Source organism: Monodelphis domestica, chromosome 1 (genome assembly GCF_027887165.1).
Source record: "Monodelphis domestica isolate mMonDom1 chromosome 1, mMonDom1.pri, whole genome shotgun sequence".
NCBI lineage: Eukaryota > Metazoa > Chordata > Mammalia > Didelphimorphia > Didelphidae > Monodelphis > Monodelphis domestica.
In genome coordinates this window covers 59,235,175-59,251,242 of record NC_077227.1, presented here as the reverse complement: position 1 = coordinate 59,251,242, position 16,068 = coordinate 59,235,175, and the positions used below count along the sequence as shown (strand labels likewise).

Genomic DNA, 16,068 nt, shown 5'->3' with positions numbered 1-16,068 from the left:
GAGGCCAGATGGCCAACTTGAAGGGTTGATGGGTTGATCTGATTGTACCTGCCCACTGACTGAAACTAGGGAAGGGTAGGAATTTGAGTGCACTTGGTATTCCAGTGGAGAGGTAAATGAACCTTCCAGATGTGTAACGATAATAAAAATAATTTTAAAATCATCATCATCATTGTAGCAACACTTATGTAGTACTTCATGATCTATGAATACTTTTTGCACATTTCATCTCATAACCACCCTGGAGGTAGATGCTATTATTTTTTTCCATTTTACAAATGAGAAAACTGAGGCTGAGAGGGATTAAGTGACTTGCCCAGTGTTTCACAGCAAGGGTCTGAGATGGGATTTGAACTTGGGTCTTCCCAATCCTTTGTCTATTAAGGTTTGCCAAAGATGCTCCCTGGCTCAGGTTTTTTATGTACCTCCCTTGAGAATAAGCCCCAGGAATAAGGTGTGGGAGGATTATTCATGCTCCTTTGGCAGAAGGAGCAATGAAAATCTTCAGGAGAAGCCCCTTGCAGACATGTAGGTAGGGGAAAGGTGTGTACCCCCAAAATGGGAGCCAGAGTGAAATGTCACCACTTGCTTTTGTCGGGAGGCTCCAGGCTGGGGTGCCAGGAGAGTAAATTGATTTTTCAGCCTGCAGCACTTCTAAAGATAGGAATGGATAGCTCCCCATTGGCATGGGGTCTAATAGACCATCTGTGAATCACAGACCTTCCATGAAACATTTATTCTGCTGCCCGCAGGAGTGCCGGGCATGCTGGCCTGGGTGCTGGGAGGGGAGGCTGTGCAGGGAGAGATGGCTAATGCAATAAATGTGAGTCAGCTTGGCTGCCTAACAACCGGGCTCCCCAATCACAGGCAGCATCAGAAGGGGGGGGGTTCTGGCTGCCTTCTGCTTTAATGACTGCAGATTCCTTTAATTTATGCGGCTTGCATGACAGTGAGGAGCAGAAGAGGCTGAGAGAAATGCCTTCTCAGGGCAATATGCACTCTTTGAACCTCCAAATCCCTCCCACTTAAGGAAATGGATTACTTGGATTATCAGCACTGGGCATCTCTTCACATTTACTCCCATTTCTCAGCTATTCTCTTGGGATTTCCAGAATATGACCTGGCTTTCTTTTTTACTCCTTAGTACTTGGCTTAGAATAGTCCCTGCGCTCTGACCTTTATGCAGAGCAGGCCCTCAATACTTGTTGATTCCTTAATGCGTTATTAACAATTAATTATTGTGTCTCCCAAAGTTTCTCTTAGAAATTGGCATCTGTGAATACTTTGGGGGTTTTGACAGTCCTGCTGCCCCTTGTACAGTAGGGCCCCCCTTCCGAGGCCGGGTCATCAGCTAAGAACAATGGGTCAAATTCAGAAAGATGATATTAAATAGAGGTGAATGCCAAGGCCTATATTTGGAGTTATTTTTTAGAGGCAGCTCAGTGGCTCAGTAGACTGAGCCTGCAGTCAAGATGACTTGTGTGACCCTATGAAAACTGCTTAACTTCTGTTTGCCTCATCTGTAAAATGGGGATTATGATAGCACTTACTTTTCAGGGTTGTTGTGAAGAAATGAGATAATATTTGTAAAGTACTTAGCATAGTGCCTGGCACTTTAGTAGGCTCTTAAAATGTTTATTCCCTTTAAAAAATCAGTAGAAGTAGTACAGGATGGAGGATGGAAAGGTAGACAATAGATTTTGAGAAAAGGATATCTGGGGACTTTAGTGGACTAGGTACTCTCTCTCTCTCTCCTCCCTATATATATATACATATATATATATGTATATATATATGTACTCTCTCTCTCTCTCTCTCCTCCCTATATATATATATATATATATATATATATATATATATGGAGTGACACAGTAGCCTAAAAAAAGAGAATTCAGTCTTGGGTTCCCTGGGGAAGACTAGTATCCAAGAATAAAGGAGCGATAGTCCCATTGTGTTGGACCTAGCCAAGCCATATGTAGAGTGGGCTGGTCAATTCCAGCACCATATTTTAGGGAAGACATTGATGAGCCCTAAAGCATGTCCTCTTCAAATTCAGACTGAAGTAGATGACCAATGAAATCCCATCCACCCCTGACATAATCCTACCTTTTGAGTTCTCCCTCCTCTATCCAGACTGGTGCACCAGGACTATCAAACCGAAAGTGATCCATCAAAGGAGTGGGTGGGAGAGAAGGGGTGTTGCTCTTGGCAACACCTTTTCATTTTATTTTTTAGAGTTTATATTTATGGGTGCATTAAATACATTCAAGTGGACAGCCTTTCATGGAATACAAATGATGAATAGTCAGTCTAGACCAGTGGTTCTCAACCTTTCTAATGCTGTGACCCCACAATACAGTTCCTCATGTTGTGGTGACCCCAAACCAAAAAATTATTTTGGTGGCTACTTCAAAACTGTAATTTTGCTACAGTTATGATTTGGAATGTAAATACCTGATATGCATTATGTATTGTCATTGCTACAAGTTGAGAGGTTAAGAACCGCTGGTCTAGACCATGAAGTTAACTGGCAAGATTTCATACTCTGGAAAAGGATGGAGATTTTTGTTTGGGTGGTCTTCTCAGTAGGCATAATTCAGGGATGCTATCTAACATGAAATAGATGACCTCTGGGTATCAGAAGGTATTTGTTTATATATCTTCAGACTTATAAAAACCCTAAAAACGTTGTAGGTAGGAATTCCCAATACCAGTGGTAGATAATTAGCTCTACTCATCACAGAAATGGTTTTGTGAGTTGTTGTAGCTCCCCACCACCAAAGCATCATCTAGTGGTCTCCTTTCTCTATTTGACCTTAACTGAAATAAGACCATTCTATATTTAAAACCCTGCTAACTTGGTAAGACCTATCAGAGCCTGTGCTTTTCTGGAAGACCTTAAAAATAGTCAGAACTAACTCCAGGCTAGAATGAGGCATTAGGGTAGGAACCCAGTGTACTCACAAGTGTATACTTTTGGAAATGACTGCCTAGACATTTGTGATGAAGTAGGGGCTTAGAGTGGAATGAGGACTGACTTAGAATGGAATGAGGACTGAAGACGTCTCTTGGAGAATGGAAATGAGAAATTCATGTCATTGTTATTATGATTTTAAACATCAATTTGTTCTTTAGAAAGGAGACAGGGGACAGGATACAACACAGTGGGTAGAGCCAGGCCTAAAGATGGAGAAGACCTGGGTTCAAATCTAGTCTCAGACATTACCTAGCTATGTGATCCTGGGCAAATCACTTAACTAGCCTTTCCAGTTCTTCTGTTTTAGAACTAATACTAAGACCAAAGATTAGGATTAGGAAAAAAGGATTGAAGAAGTTATAGTAGAAAGAGTACTAGATTTAGATTTAGGTGATTTAGGTTCAAATTCCTGTTTTGTTTAACTATTTCATGTGATCCTGATCAAGTAACTTCTCCTTACTGAGCTTCACTTTATCTATAAAATGAATGGTTTGGACTAATATATCTCTGTGATCTTTTCCAGCTCTAAAAACTATTTTCCCAAGAGTTTATTGGGTACATACTATGTGAACAACATGCAGATTCTATAGGCGATAGAAAGGAAATATGAGACAATGTTCTCCCCTTCAAAGAGTTAATAATCTAATTGGGGAAATAAGTTCAAATGCACATCAAATGATTAAAGAATAAGGTTGGTGCTTGATCACAGCATCTCAGACCCTCAAAGGATCTCAGAGACCATGTGGTCCAGTCTGAACCCCACAAAAAAATTCCACTCCAATCTACCTGACAGGTTACTTAGTCCTCTGCCCTGAAGACCTCAAGGCCAGTAGTTTGGGGCCAGTAATAAATACTCTCAGAGTCCACAGAAGGAAGCTGTTTCTGTGGGCTGGAATCCCTGAGAAAAGCCTAATGGAAGACGTAGCCCTTGGGTTGGGTTTTAAAGGAAGATTAGATTTGGTTTGAGGGTCCAGAAAGAAGAAATAGCTTGATTGGCTCAAGCCAGTAGCCCTGAGATTCAATTAGCTTTTCTCCAGAATTCTTGATTTCCTTTATTGCTTCCTAAAAGAACATAAAAGCCCAGATGGCATATAGAAAGAATCCTAATAATTCGTATTTATTTATATAGTATTTGAGGGTTTACAGAGTCCTTTTGTAAACATTATCTCATTTGAAAAAGAAAATGTTTTTAACAAAGATCTGCTACCTTCAGACTTTCGAAAGCTGACTAGAATGTAAATTCCTTGAGGGGAGGGATTGCTTCTTTTTCTTTTTTCTTCTTTTTTTGGTGTGTGTGTCTGTGTATCCTCAATACCCAGCACAATGCTGTGCAGTAGTAGGAACTAAATACTTTGGACATGCTCTTGGCCTTGGGTCTGCACCATTACTGAGACTGATCCTTATAGCATGAATTTCAGCCCATTGTCAGTCCACTAGAATTTATTAAGCACCTACTTTGTCTTGAACACTGAGGATATAAAAGGCAGGCAAAAAAAAAGTCCCTGAACCCAATGTCTAATGAGGAAGACAACATGCAAATAACTTCTGTACAGATTATTCTGTACAGGATAGATTGAAGATAATCTCAAAGGGAAGCATCAAGACTAAGGAGGCCTGGGAAAGGCTTCTTTTATAAGGTGAGACTCCAGCTGGAATTTGAAGGAAGTCAATGAATCCAGGAATAAGAAGGGAGAGAAGAGCAGGCATTTTGTTGTTCAGTTGTTTCAGTCATGTCTGACTCTTCATGGCCCCATTTGGAGTTTTCTTGGCCAACACGCTGGGATGGCTTGCCATTTCCTTCTCTAGCTCAGTTTCCAGGTGAGGAAACTGAGTCCAACAGGGTTAAGTGTCTTGCCCAGGGTCACACAGCCAGTAAGTGTCTGAGGTAGGACTTGAATTTAGTTCTTCTGGACTCTGGGACCAGCACTCTAACCACCGAGCCACTTAGCTGTCCAACTATTCCAGGCATGGGGGACAGCAACTTGAAGCCAAGAGAGATTGTTTTGTGGTAAGGAAGAGACAGGTCAGTGTCACTGGATTGCAGAATACATCGAGGATAATGAGGATTTAAGAATGCTGGAAAGGTGGGAAGGGGCCAGGCTATAAAAGTGTTTTGCAGACCAAACAGAAGATTTTATATTAGATACTGAAAGGAATAGGGAGTCATGGCAGTTTATTGAATAGGAGAGCAACATGTTCATTGTATATTGAGTTTATAGTTTGCCATCTGGAGATTTCTAGCATGGGTTAGTGCCTACGAAACTATGGGGCAATAATACCATCCCCTTATTCTGGTCATTTAAAGGCCTAGAATGGGGACACTTATCTAGAATTTCAACATTGTACAGGGGAAAGAGCAATGACATCAGTGAAAAGACCCAAGTTCTAATCCTTCCTCCTATACGTATTACCTTGGGCAAGTGGCTTCACCTCGTTGGACCTCAGTTTCTTCATCTGTAAAATGAGAAGGTTGGATTAGATGGCCTCTTGAGTCCCTTCTAGCTATAATCACTTATCCGCTGACCCCAAAGTAGGAAGCCAGTAATTAGAGGGCATCTGTGCTGCAGAGTCTCAGAAGAGAGCTGGCAAAGATTTCTCTGCACAAGGGAATAGTGCAGATATGATTGTGAGAAGAGATGCCCTCTGAAAACCCAGGCTGGGACACTTTGGGGTCTGCAGGCTCTGAGGAAGCCTCTTTAGGTGTCTTGAATAACCTTGTCAACTTGTTTTTCTCTCCATACCGCTCTTTGTCCCTTCACTGCATTTCTTATTACTTATGGTCTTATTCTCTTGCCTCAGTTTAATTTTAGTTTCATCAACTTGGGAGTTTTGAGATGGGAGGATACGAGGCATCTCTGGAAATAGGAACAGCCATATTTCTGGAAGGCCCTGGTTTCGAAAGAAAAGAAAAGCGCTCTCGTTTCCTCCTTTTGTTAGTTATGAATAATTACACTAACAGAGGCCTTAATTAATATCTGGGCCTAGGACACCACGAACAAAGCCCCCAAACACCTGAAGATTTTTCTCCCTCCATTCTTTTTGATATCTTATTGAGAGAACTCTGGATTTGGCCAAGGACCAGGGGGATCTGCCAGCTCTTGCCACATCCAGAAGGGCTGGTACTTCCTGAGGTAACAGCCAGTGAATGAGTCTGGGTAATTGAAGAGGTGAAGGGAAAACAGGATGAATTATGGAGCTAATGATCAGAGTCTCCCATCTGAGAGGGAAGCACTCCAGGAGATTGTCGAAAGGAAAGTCAGGGCTTTCAAAGAGAAAGTGTAATTACCCTCAGAAGAGCAAACCTGTTAAATTCTCCCAAGATGGGCTCATAGTAGCCTTTTGCTTTCAGTTGAGTTAGAATTGTTTTTTCCCAAGAGAAGAGGTGAAAAGAGGAGAAACATAGTCTTCAAGAGAAATCTATTTCTCATGTCTCTGAATGAGTTCATAGGCATAGGATTCCATTCCATTCCATTTCATTCCGCTCAATGGAACAGTTTCCATGGGGAGGATGGATGGACAGAAATGCTGCCGCTTCCCCCTTCAACAGAAAGGTGGGAGAGACTGGATGCAGGACGTGGTTGGTGATGCTGATATCCCTTCAGCTCAGATGTTTTTCTTTTAAACAAAAGACATGGAGGCATGGGTACAATTAGTGAGAAGTGACTGATCAAAATAAAAGATAAACAGAAACTTAAAATCAATTCATTTTGATAGAAAATAAAGCCCTACTATGTGCAAAGCATCCAGAGATAATGGAAAGGGCTTCTAATACTTAATCTTTTTTTTTTGTGTGTGTCATTCCCTTTGCCTGTCTGGTCGGTCAATAAATATTTATTGAGTGCCTATTACCGTGCCAAGAGGCAACTAGATGGCTCAGTGGATAGAGCACTGAGCCTAGAGTTAGGAAGACAAATTCAAATCTGATTTCAGACACTTCCTAGCTGTGTGACCCTGGGCAAGTTGATTAACTCCCATTGTCTAGCCCTTACCACTCTTCTGCCTTAGAACCAATGTACAGTATTGATCTCAAGATGAAGGAAAGGGTTAAAAAAAACAACAAATTAAATTAAAGAAAAAAACACAAAATTCAATCTATGAGTGCAGATGAATGGAATATAGATAGCCCTCTTCTCTCAAGTCAGTCATATAATGATGACATCAGAGCTGGAGGGAACTTTAAAGATAGTCTCTCGAATCTGCCACCTAGGACATCTATCTCCAGACCCCAAACTCTTTCTACTACCCCACATGGCTACTTTCTTTGGTCTTACGGTAACCTTGGGAATTGTCCAAACCAACCCCTTTATTTATAGATGAGGCAAATGCGACCGATGGCCATGAAGTGATTGGAGCCAGGTAATGCAGCTGATTAGTGGCCGGGCTGCCATGGCATCATGTGCTGTTGAACACTCATCAGAAGCCTCTGAGATGCTCTCACTACTTGCCCTCAGCTGGCAACAGACCCCAGGAGTTGGTGTGTCTTGAGGACTGGGACAAGGGCAGGCTTGTGTGTCTGGGCCAATGGGATTAGGAAAGCAGGCAAGCTTTAGTCTTTTGTTAAAAACCACCTCAAACTCCCTGATCCCTATTGTCAATGAATCACCAATCCCTTCCACGTGACAAGCTCTTACCAGGCTAGGATATAAATGCTAGGGGACATGAAGACAAAAGTCAATCAAATACCTCTCCTCTAGTCAAGGGAAACAACATGTATGTTGTTGTTGTTCGGTCACGCCTGACTCTTGGTGACCCCTTTTGGCGTTTTCTTGGCAGAGATATTGGAGCAACTTGCCATTTCCTTCTTAATAAGTAAATAAAAAATAAAGGAAATTATTATATATTTATTAAATATATATGTAATGATTTATTATTAAATATATAATATTAAAAACACTGTTGGAGTTCATCACTAATTATTGGCAGGTAATAGCCAATTAAGACATCAGTTGTCGAGAAAGGTGCTGTCATTCATCGACCACTGAGTGAGCCATCTAGATTATGTTGCTACTAATACTTAATTAGAAATTAATGACTAACGGGTGTAGTGCTTAATGATACGGTGCCGTGTATTTCTAACTGTTTTATATGTGATATTTTTATATCTCCACTTTAAAGAGAGATTTATACTTTTCTATATTATCCCTGAGGCAGGGCAAAGGATGGACAATCAGAAAAAGACTCGCCGATGGGTGGATGATATGAAAAGACAGGTGGTATTTGCCCCCTTCTTTTATCTATTTTCTCTCTCTTCTCCTAAGAGGGAAGAAGAAGCTAGGTTGGTTTCTTGGTTAAAAGATGGATTTTTAAAGAAACCAGTTAGCTTGGTTTTAATTCTGCCTTTCCTCCCTGGCCTGGTGCTGTCTGGGGACCAAAGCCTTCTTTATTTTGGCTGAACAAAAGTCTCATTTGGATGTGTGTCTGGGCATCCTTGATAGGGTTTTACATCTTGGTGTGATAATAATTAGTTGGAGAGACAACGTGCCACGAGGAGCAATGCTGATGGAGGCGAGGGTGGGGGAAGAGACCAAGGGCAGGTATTTGATGACAAACACCAGGGCCTTCCAGAAGAGCCCATGAATAGGACTCTTGCTGGCTCCTGCCAGGCTTCCATCTCCCTCTTTGCAAAGTCACATGGCCAGACATACTGTTTATTTACCCTTTTATTGAAGGTGATTGCATGGTTGATGGAGGCACTGAGCCAGAGCTCTTGTCTTTATTCTCTGGCTTCAGACCCAGAGCTTTGGTGGGGCTGACCTAATCAGTCAGCTTCTGGAAAGCCAGCACCTCTGTCTAGGGCCCACAAAAACCACAATTCATCCTCATCACACGGAGTAAGGATTGCTTCTATTTTGTGTGCAAGGAAGAATTGACATAACTTGTCTAAGGTTATCAGGCTGATTCCTTTTTATTTTTTTTAAAGCCATAACAAGGCTTCAGTGAATTCAGGGTTCAGAACTCTGTGAACTTCCATTTTCTCATCTGTAAAATGGGCATATTAATACCCAGGTTGCCCACCCGGTGAAAGGCACTGGGTGCTAGGAGAGCCAGAGCTTGGAATCCAGTAGAAGTGATTTCAACTCTAGCCTCTAACACAGATTACCTAGGCAAGTCATTTTACCTCTGAGAGCTCCAGGCAATTCTCTAAGACTATAAATTGCAGAGAAGTGCCCATCTGCCCGGGTATGGGCTGTTCTCATACTGGGAGTTCTCACCAAAAATACATATATTTTTTAAAATGCCTCCCAGTGTTATGAGGCTCAGAGGAGATATTGGAGGGGAAGCTTGATAAAACTTGAAAGTAGTGTCCAGATGCAGAGATGACAAGAACGTGTTTTAGGCACCAGACAATGGCCTTTGCAGTCTGGGGGTGGAAGATAGAATCTCAGAAGTTCAGGGAAGCCACAGCCTGACAGTAGATGAAGGGAAATCCTGTGACATCATGAAATTGGAGGGCAGGGAGTGCCTTTTGTCTATTTCTATATCCTCATTGTTTAGCATGGGGCTAGGCACATAGTAGGTGCTTAATCTATATTGATTAATTATTGCCTGGGATCAAGTTGGAAAGGTGGATTGAAACCATATGATTTGGGGCCTTAAATGTCAAATGAATGAGTGTAGACAGCCTGGTGTCATGGCTAGAGAGCTGGCCTCAGAGATAGGAAACCCATGCTTCTGACACCTAAAATCCAAGTTAGAGAGGAGGGACTGGCCTGCACTGTAGAAGGGATTATTTCATCTGGGAGTTCCCTCTAACAATAAAATCACCGGTTTTATTCCCTGTTCCTATTCTATAGGCATTAGGGAGCCATTGGAAATTTTTGAGTAAGGAATCAATAAGATTAGACCTGTGCAACAGGAGAATGACTTAATGTATGTTTATGTCTTAGTATGATAATAATTATTTGGATTGACAAAATGGTGCCCGGGGCCATGTTGCTGGAGGCCAGAGTAGGGGAAGGGGTGGAGGGGAGGCATTTGATGAAAACCAGGAGGACCCCTTTCCAATGCCTAAGAATAAGACTTCTGTATATGTCTTCATCACCCTCCCTAGACTGTAAATTCCTTGAGGGAAGGGGTCATAGCTTACTTATTGTTGTATCTCCTCCATAACCCTGCTTAGTTCTTTGCACATACTTAAGTGGATAATAAATGGCAGTTGAATAATTGAATTTTTTAAAAGAGGTTGATGAAAGATAATGTCTAATCAAATGTGAAAGTGTGTGATATGGGCAATAAATCTTACCAGAGACCCGGGCAGGTGGAGATCCTGTGTGGGCTGGTCTGGTTAGAGAGGACTGCCTGGGGGAGGAAGACCTGGAAGAATAGCGGAGCTTTACAAAAGGGGTAGATGAGGAAATGATTCCTGGGGGTGGAATAGAGGGGGTAGAGCTTGGCTAAAGAAGCAGAGGTGAGTGGCTTAATCTCATCAGCCTTAGCTACCCATTGTGAAATGAGGATAATGAGGCTAATTGTAGGCTATATAATTGATGAGGTGCCTCTGAGATAATAAGAGCTAAATTTTATATAGAACTTTCCAGTTACTAAACATCTTATGGGCACTTACTCAGTCTTGAGAAGTGAGGTAGAGGAAATACCAAATGGGGAAACTGAGGCTTGGGGTCCTTTGGGTAGCAAAATGTGGACAGTTAAGTGAAACACAGTTTGGTGACTTAGAAAGAATACCAGAATTAGAGTTAGGAGACCTTTCTATTGGGCAGCCTTTGTTTCTTGTGAAATAATGGGGTTCTCTGAGGTTCCTATAATCCTTTGGCTCCAAGTCCAATCTACTTTGGGCAGCCTTTGTTTCTTGTGAAATAATGGGGTTCTCTGAGGTTCCTATAATCCTTTGGCTCCAAGTCCAATCTACTGTCTCCCAAAGTGTCCATAGCAATGAAATTATTGTCATCTCCCAAATCTGAACTGTACATTTGGAGGTGGAAAAAGGAAATTGTCTCCTGCCCCACAGGACAGAAGGACTCAACTAGGCCAAATCCCGCCTTCCTCCCTTTAGAGGACACTCTGTGGCTTTTCCTCAAGCCTTTGATGGCTGCTGAGAGGTCCTGGGGAACAACAGTGTGCCTGCCCTGGGCACCGACTGGTCATTCCTTCAGGAGGTGGCTGGGAAATGGGGGCCGACCTGTCAATTCCTGGTCCTGGGGGTTGTTCTCCCCTTCCCTCATAAATGCACACATTTCTCAGGAAGGGGCAAAGAAGAGGTGGCTCTGAAATAACAAGCAGGGGAGTCACTTGGACGGAGCCTGCTTTAGTGAGGAAAAACCTGCTATGGGGTTTTTGGTAGCAAGCTTCTGTTTGTTGTTGGAGGGGAGCCCCCTTTGGGCTTCTGGCATCAAAGTGGATGCCCAGAAAAGGGACCGAGGGGGCCACAAGGCCATCTTTCCCTTCTCTGTATATTTTATTATGATTAATTTATTTTAAAGGTTTGCAATTACAAGTGGCATTGTAGACCGTAGAGAGGTAGAAACAGTTTTAGGCAAAGAAACAAACAGATCCTTATCCGTAAAAGGGAGAGCAATAAAATGAGAAACCCATTGATACATGGAAATAATAATAGCTAAAATTTACAAAGTGCAGTAAGGATTGCTAAATATTTGGCATTCATTGTCTCTCTTGAACCTCTGAGATATTATTAGCTCTCCCCTCCCCCCCCCCTTTTCTAAGAGGAGGAAATTGAGACTTTGACATTTTAAGTGACTTGTTCAGGGTCACATTGCTGCTAGCTAGGGTTGGACCCCAGGTCTTCCTGGCTCCGAGTTCGCCCTTTAGCCATTTGGCAAGTTCCTTGGCCTCTTGCTGCTTCAGACAACTCTTGAAAACTGAATTATAGAACAGGTGCCAATTTGCAAGGATGGGGGTGGTTCTTGTCAGGTGTTTCCCATGCCATGGAAACCACAGGTTTAGGTGGAAAAGGAAAAATTAGTTTGCTTGGTTTTGTTTTAAAGACAATATCCACATTATTTCACTTTTGAGCCTCACAACCACAGCTTCATAAACCACACAACACAAAAGTGTTTCAGTTATTTTTATCCCAATTTTACAGATGAGGAAGCTGAGGCTGAGGAAGGTTGTCGACAAGCATTTATTTAATTTATTTTTAATTAAACAAGCAAAAAAACCTTATCTTCCTCCTTAGATCAATACTAAATATAGGTTCCAAGGCAGAAGAGCTCTAAGGGCTGAGTAATTGGGGTGAAGTGATTTGCTCATGGTCACCCAGCCAGGAAGTATCTGAGGCCAGATTTGAACCCAAAGACCTCTTTTCTCTAGGGCTGACTCTGTCTACTGAGCCACCTCACTGCCCCTCGATATACAGACAAAAAGAAGGACAATTCCTTTCCTCTGGAAGCTTATATTCTAAGGGTAGAAGACAGTCCTGAAGAGGTACCCCCAAAGGGGAATGATAGGATGGCGGTGAACTCTGGAGAATGAAGCAATGGCGGGTTTGAGCCCTTCTACAAAAATGGAGGCTTTGGGAGGAACTCACCAAAGGAAGAAGGGAGCCGTAGGGACTGGAGCTTTTGAGTCTACGGACCCAGGTTTGAATCTTGGCATCGCTCCTGACCTCTATGGCATTGCCCAAGCCATTAGACTTCTTTGTATCTTGTTTTCTGCATGTGTAAAGTAAGAAGCTTAGACTTAATGACCTCTAAAGGTCCTTTGCAACTCTTAATTCACTCTGATTTGTTTAAGTGGCTCTTCTCCTGGAATGGCCTTACCCTTCTCCTTTCTCAGTGCCATGCCCTCTGTGAATGTTGTGATGGTTGTTCAGTGTTTCAGTTGGGCCTGATTCATGGCCCTATTGGGGATTTTCTTGGGGGAGATGCTGGAGTGGTTTGCCATTTCCTTCTCCAACTTATTTTACAGATGAAGGAATTGAGGCAAATGGGGTAAAGTGACTTGCCTAAGGTTAGATTTGAACTTGTGTCTTCCTGATGTTCTTATCCACTAGCTGCTTCTATGAATACTTTTTTTTTCTATCTAATTCCTTTACTTAACTAATTTTTATTTTATTTTATGAACTTTAGTTAACTAATTATCTCAATTAAGGATCTGTCTTCTGTTTCTGTAACAAGAAACATAATCTCTTTACCAGTCTCCATAACCCATATTCTTTTCGGTCCCCAACCTACAGGGTTGTATCCTCATAATGGAAGAATAAAGAAAGAAAGGAATTAGAGCTCTGAATAAAAGCAGTAGCCATAGGTTAAGTAAATTACTGGACTTAATAGAAAGCTTCACATAGACACGATTCATTTGACACTAGATAGAGTTTCAGTTACGTGTTAAGCCATGTAGACATAAGCCATATTATTATACCATCTGTTAAATAAACAAGCCAATGGTTTGAGAACACCAGTGTCAATATATAGGCACAATGTACTGACAATTCCCTGATCCTTGCTAGAAGATTTATCCTAAATCCCCTCCATGTCTACAAACTCTGCAAAATGACTTCCTTGGCCTTTGCTTAATTGACCTAATTCATCTAAGGGACTTCAGAAATCATCTAGTAGTACAACTCCTTCATCGAAGAAACTGAGTCTGAGAGAGATAAAGTGACTCGGTCAACTTTGACATTCTAATTCTTGGCAAATCCTGCACTAGAATGTAATAAAATATAAAATAATAAAATATAAAATCCAAGCATGTGAAGACTTCTTCTGATGAAATGTGTGGACAAGAACAATTTGTTCCAATGGGAATGTGGGTGGCTGAAACGGGTGTTGAGGGATGCTTGGAGCTTGTTCAGACAGTAAAGATTGCACGGTCCTCTACTTCATCCCAGGCCACTGCCAGTCCTGACCTCTGCCCTGTCGCTGGACTTTGATGATCCAGTTCTCAAGCAAGTCAAGACATTCCCCATGATGTCACTGATCTTCTTCACAAATGAAGGCTGAACTGCAACAAGAACAAAAGCTAGCATAGAGGGGCTGTCCTACTCTGATGCTTTGTTTCCAATAGGGAGTCTCCAGTAGGTGCAGAATAAAAATTTCCTTCCACAGATCGTGGGTTAGTTTCCTGGCATTCCGTCATTAGTCATTTTCAGTTATGCCCCACTCTTCATGACACTCTTTGGGGTTTTGATATCCTCTTACGGTATATTACTTGATAGGTCCTGGATGGTCCCAAAATATCTCCTCCAATGGATTATCAAAGTGCCTGAAATTCTTAACCTTTCTTAAGTAACTCCTTAAAATTTCATCTGACATTCAAAGCCTTCCATCATCTGGCACTACCGCCTTTCCAGTCTACTGGCTTGTTGCTCTATTCTATTTACCCTAAACTGGACAACTCATCACTCTCTAAGAAGACTCCTCCTTTCTTACTCTCTTGTTAATGTCCAAGCCCTTTCCTGTGCCTTCCCTTTAACCCAGTCTTTTGTAATCTTAGTTTTTTGAGCCCTGTATCAAGTGCCACTTCTTTTAGGAAACATTCAATATTTTTTTTGGAGCCTGAAGTGATCTTCCATATTGTACCTCCATACGTTTTTCACTCACTTATTAGAAGCTCCCTCCTTCCCATCTCCTCTTTGGATCCTTGGCTCCCTTCCAGCCTAATTGAGGTGCTGTTCTTGTTCTTCTTATCCTTGCTCTCTGCAGAAGCACCTAGGTGGCACGATGGATAGCGCACTGAACCTTGAGTCAAGAAGATGTTAGGTCAAATCAGTCTTCAGACCCTTCCTGGCTGTGTCACCCTGCACAAGTCACCTAATCTCTGTCTGCCTCAATTTTCTCAGCTGAAAAATGGGGATAACAGCTGCTACCTCCTAAAGGTGTGAGAATCAAATAGGATAGTAATTGTGAAGTGTTTGACACAATGCCTGGCACATAGTGGGTGCTTGATAAATGTGTGTTCTCTTCTCTTCTCCTCCTTGAAGTTACTTTGTGTATCTTTGTTACATTATCTAGTATTCATTTAATGCCTTCGTAGACTATAACCTCATTGAAGGCAAGAGCCATACCTTTTTAAAGTTTTCTCCTCAAAACTCAGCCTCATTCCTAACACACAGCAAGGAGCTTACTAAAAGTTTGTTAAGTGGAATTCAATTGCATCTCATGTCTCCTTCCTCTGAACTCCCCCTGCCTTTGTGTCTCTCTTATGACACTTATCACAGTCGGCTTTAGCTGGTTAATTGTACACTTGTCTTATCTCTCCTACCAGATTCTAACCTTGTAGAGATTAGGAATGGTGCCAGTATCCACCTCGGCATCTCCCGCACCGCACTGGGGAGTTTTAGGGCAGTGTCCTTCGCACAGGAAACTCTTCACGCATCTTTATTGGATGAATGAATGGAACTTTATTAAAGAGTGATGTTTGGGCGGAGGAGCGTTAACACACAGACTCGATAAAACGTCAGAAGGAACTTGCACTCCCCATCAGAGGCAGGACCACGGAGCACAGACAGGGGAGCCTTCCTGCTTCAAACTTGACATGATAAGCAGTGGGCAGTCACGGAAGGCTTTGGGAAGAAGAGTGACACCAGTGGGGTTTTTAAGGAAGAAAAAAGCATTATGCCATCGAATGTAGAGCAGGGAGAAATTGGAGCCAAGGAGAACAGCTAAATGGATATCAAGTCACATTTTCTTAGAAGCCTGTTATGTGCAAAGTACCGTGCTAGGTGGTTGAGACACAAAGACAAAAACGAGCCAGTTCCTTTTCTTAAGAGGCTTCTATTTTAGGGTGTATCTTTGCCAATAAATCTCAAAGTCTCAAAGAGTTGGACCAAAATGACTGAACGGCAACAACAAGAGAAAGGAAATTAAACATCTAAACAAATATCATAAGGGGAAAATTGAAGTAGGGAAAAATTGCTAGCAATTGGGGAGATCAGGGAAGGCTTCATGTAGGGGGATGTCCAACCTCAATGGTTTACTTTCATCCACTCTCTGAACTGATTTGATGAAGCAGCTCATGACACAGTGGATAGACTTCTTGACCTGGAGTCAGGAAGACTTGAATTCAAATATGACTTTTAGTGGCAGCCAGATGACTTAGTGGATACAGAACCCACCATGGAGACTGGGGGTCCTGGGTTCAAATCTGGCCTCAGATGCAAGTCACTTAACCCCTGA

At 42.1% G+C, this 16,068-nt stretch overlaps 1 protein-coding gene and 1 pseudogene across 33 annotated transcripts in view; both read left to right on the top strand.

Annotated features, from left to right (window-relative positions):
- KCNMA1 (potassium calcium-activated channel subfamily M alpha 1) overlaps nt 1-16,068 on the top strand; it is a 936,156-nt gene that overhangs the window by 132,283 nt on the left and 787,805 nt on the right. The window lies entirely within an intron of this gene.
- The window catches only part of LOC130457583 (actin-related protein 2/3 complex subunit 1A-like), a 47,937-nt pseudogene that overhangs the window by 16,523 nt on the left and 15,346 nt on the right, over nt 1-16,068 (top strand).